The 4,488-nt window shown below is 41.0% G+C and overlaps 1 pseudogene; it reads right to left on the reverse strand.

Moving 5' to 3' along the window:
• Positions 1 to 1,145: 1,145 nt before the first annotated feature.
• Positions 1,146 to 2,043, reverse strand: LOC101587370 (annotated as a pseudogene).
• Between the last annotated feature and the right edge of the window lie 2,445 nt (positions 2,044 to 4,488).

The following is a 4,488-nucleotide window of genomic DNA, read 5'->3' on the forward strand; positions in this document are numbered from 1 at the left end:
TCTAGTGGCCATACAAATTTACAGGAAATCAGACATTGCAAAATCAAAACATAGCAGGGACACCAGATTTATGGGATAGGAGTTGATCTTGATCTCCCTGGAGATGTATGCGGGGATGGACATTTGGTATGTTTGACTGAGATTTTTCTGTAAAATCGTTACCTTCAGTGTACATTGAGGAAATTTTGTCAACTATGATGTCCTAAGAACACACTACAGGGTAAAGTGTGCTAAGATTTTTTTGGTGACTTACTGAAAAATATTAACCTCTAAACTTAGAAACTTCTAGTAATTTGCACTTTGAATTTTTAATAGTAAGAACTATATTTTTCATTCTTGCATGGAATGTCTAACTACTACAGGAATCAAGATATAAAACATTTTTATTATTTGAAACTTTGTATTTAATTTTGTTGGTATTATATTGCATAGAAACATCACACTTTGTTTACCCATTCACCAGATAATGGATATTAGTTTGTTTTCAATTTTCAGTTAGTATGAATCAGTAATGAACATCATTCATGTTGAAGTGTTTTCATTAATCTGGAATGAATACAAAGACATGCAATTATTGAGCTTCTGGATCTCTAGCACTTTCTATAGTTTTGGGCTACTGTAGTACTCTGTTAACTCACCTTAGGTTCTTTGTCTCTCCTCTCTTTTGTAATATTTTAATAATGTCCACGACTGTATTTTATAAATCTAGCAATTTGATTTTATATTGTTTTATATTATGGTCTTAGTGTTTCTTGCAAAATGACTTTGCTATCAACAAATTCTTCCAGTCTTCAGTTGTCTGAGAATGTATTTCATTTTCACATTAGAAAAATAATTTAGAGATTCTTAGTTGCTTTCTTTCAGCATTTAGAATAATTCATGTAAGTGAGTGGCCTCAATTATTTTTCTTTTTGTTTGTTGTTTCTTTTCTTTCTTTCTTTTTTCTTTTTTTTTGGTACAATGGGCTTTATTGAGGGTGTGCAATGGCAGCGAGCCACTGTTCCTGAGGCCCCTCCCCTTCTAGGGGGCCTGGGATCAAAGCTGTGAGGGGGAGATACTCAGTGTTGGGGCTGAGTAGGGCAGTGACTTCTACAGTGTGGCTTTTCCATCCCTCTGGTCTCACTGGGCTGTGGTGGTGGTGGGACTTACTCCTTGGAGGCCATGTGGACCATGAGGTCCACCACCTTGTTGCTGTAGCTGAACTCATTGTCATACCAGGAAATGAGCCTGACGAAGTGGTCAGTCAGGGTGATGCCAGCCCCAGCATCAAAGGTGGAAGAGTGGGTGTCACTGTTGAAGTTGCAGGACACAATCTGGTCCTCAGGGTAGCCTAGGATGCCTTTGATGGGATCATCTGATGCCTCCTTCACCACCTTCTTGATGTCTTCATATTTAGCTGCTTTCTCCAGGCAGCAGGTCAGATCCACCATTGACATGTTGGGAGTGGGCACACAGAAGGCCATGCCTGTGAGCTTCCCATTCAGATCAGGGATGACCTTGTCCACGGCCTTGGCAGTGCCAGTGGATGCTGGGATGATGTTCTGGGTAGCCCTGCCGCTGTCACGCCACAACTTCCCAGAGGGGCTATCCACAGTCTGTGGTTGGCAGTGATGATGTGGACTGTGGTCATGAGTCCCTTCACAATGCTGACGTTGTCATGGATGACCTTGGCCAGTGGGGCTAAGCAGTTGGTGGTAACAGGAAGCATTGCTGACAATCTTGAGGGAGTTGTTGTACTTCTTGTGATTCACACCAATTACAAACATTGGGGCATTGGAAGAAGGGACAGAGATGATGATCCTTTTGGCACCATCCTTCACCACCATCCCCAGCCTTCTCCATGGTGGTGAAGACACCAATGGACTCCATCATGTACTCAGCGCCAGCATCACCCCACTTGATGCTGGTACAATCTTGCTTTTGGAAGATGGTGATGGCTTTTCTGTTGCTGACTAGCTTCCTGTTCTCAAGCTTGACAGAACCATGGAACTTGCCATGGGTAGAATTGTACTGGAACATGTAGACCATGTAGTTGAGGTCAATGAAGTAATCATTGATGGCTACAACATCCACCTTGCCAGAGTTGAGAGCAGCTCTAGTGACTGGGTGTCCAATACGGCCAAATCTGTCCACTCCAACCTTCACCTTCTTGTCTGGATCACTGTTGGCTGAAGGGGAAGAACAGCTGTAGGCAGGCACACAGGAGCAGAGAGCTCACTTATTTCTCAGGAGAAGCTGACTTTATTTTATTTTAGTTCCATTTTGTGTACTCAGTCACTTTTCTCTCTCTCTCTCTCTCTCTCTCTCTTTTTCAGAACCGTGGGATTGAACTCAGGTCATTGTGCTTGCCAGGCAAGCACTTATTCCACTGAGCCATCTCCCCGGCCCCAAATAAAATTTTTTTTTCCCCCTTGGAACCGGGGATTGAACTCAGGCCCTTGAGCTTGCCAGGCAAGTGTTTATTCTACTGAGCCACTCCCCAGCCCCAAAAATGGCAGAATGATTTTTTTGTTGTTGTTGTTTTGCTCTGAATGCCTGCAGGGCAGGCTTGGCAGGCTGGAACTGTGGGGATCGAACCACAGCAACCTGAGTCTGACTGCTTTGTTGAAGCAGCCATTTAAAGAACTGAGCTAAGGGGCAGGCCACCAACTGAGCTAAGGGCTGGCCCCGATTTTTCTCTTATTAAGCTCTTCCTTCATCCTTGGTCAGCATTTTGACCATTATTTGATTAGTGTGGATTTCTTAGTATATATCTTACTTGGAACTCATTGAACTCAGTGTGTAAATTATTTTTTCATCATAGAGAGTTTCAATCTTTATTTCTTTGAGTATTTTTATTTTATTTTCTTCTGTTATTCCCATTAATACATATGCGGCTGCTCTTAATGTTTTTGCGAAGTTGTCTCATGCTTTTTCCATTTTGTTCTTTGCACTAAATTTTTTTAATTCAAGTTGTCTGATATTTTTCTTCTTCCAAAACTAATTTACTATTGAGTCCCTTGTAACAAGTTTTTCATTAAAGTTAGTATTTATTTCAACCAAAATTTCCTTTAGGTTCTCTTTTATAATTTCTGAATGCTTAGTAACATTCTATATTTGGTGAATCTTCTATTACATTAAATATTATAGGCATGGCTTCCTTTAGTTCTTTACACATATTTGTACTAGTATTTGTCTGCATAGTCCAACATACCAAACACTTCAAAAGCATCATCTATTGCTGATTGTCTTGGTATGCATGGCTACATTTTTCTGTTTCTTTGCATGACTCATCTTTGCTCATAAAATTAGATATTTCATAAAATGTGTTACAGAACCTGTAGCTTCTGACCTTGATCCTAGAGCTTGTTATGTTGTCTTGATTTTGTTTGTTCAGTGGGTTGTTCACTCTGATTCCATAAAGCTTATTTCTCTTACCATGTGCTTCATGTCACAGTGCATAGACTTTTTTTTTTTTTTTTTGCAGTTTTTAGGCTCAGAATCCTAGAAGTGGCTCCTTGGTCAGCACAGGTCAATCCTCAGTCAGTGACAGGTCAGGAACTGAGATGCGACCTTCTGCACTAATAAGACTTCTACCCATTTCAGGGAGATTTCATACTTACTCTGCTTTGTAAACAAGGGATTAATGGTTCCCCAGTTACTCCAGTGTGCAAACAGCCTTTGAGACCTCTAGCAAGAAGAGTGAACTTCGCAGGCTCCTTTGGGATTTTCCCCTCCCCCAGATATCCTTGCTTAATTTTTGACAGCTGCTACTTTGCTGCTACTACTATCCAATTGCTTCTCTAAGTGTTTACCACTATGATTTCTAGTTTTCCAAGGATAGATGCTTTTACTTCTCCAATGGAAGGAACAGTTTTAAATTAAATCAGTGCCCTTAGGCATGTCTTCAGAGGTGCTAGTCATCAAGTCTTGCTTTCCCTCTGGGATCAGTTTAACTGTTCTCTTTGCTGGAACTGAGGCTAGGAGATGCAGTGGTCAGAAATACATTCTACTTGTTCCTGATTAACTCTTTGTTGCCCTCAGAGTGAGCTATAGAGATTGTTACACCCCCATTTTTTTAGTTACCCCAATAAATTCTAGAAGGCAGTAGAAACCCTAGTCTCTGTCTTGCAGCTCATAGTTTCCAGTGCCTAATGAGGAGAGAGCCTTCAATTTGAACCTTTGAATGGGAGCTGGGCAAAGAGCTATCTTCTGGTCTGTACCCTTTTGGAATACATCTTCTGGAAAGATAGGTCTTGGGCAAGAGATAAGGAGGCCATCATCTTTCCTCTCCTAGAGTGAAATCACTGATCTACAACCAAGAGATGAAAGAATAGGAAGAAGGCAGCTCTCTTTTTGGTGTTAACCACTCAGAATAAACCTTCTGAAACATTTTTTACATGTTAGAGATAGTAATAGTTGAAGTTTCTGGCGCTAGCTCAAATGACATGGACTCTTGTTTTAACTGAAATTCTTCTCCTTCTCCTCCTCCTCCTCCTCCTCCTCCTC

This window comes from Octodon degus, unplaced genomic scaffold (genome assembly GCF_000260255.1).
Source record: "Octodon degus isolate 3935 unplaced genomic scaffold, OctDeg1.0 scaffold00013, whole genome shotgun sequence".
Classification (NCBI taxonomy): domain Eukaryota; kingdom Metazoa; phylum Chordata; class Mammalia; order Rodentia; family Octodontidae; genus Octodon; species Octodon degus.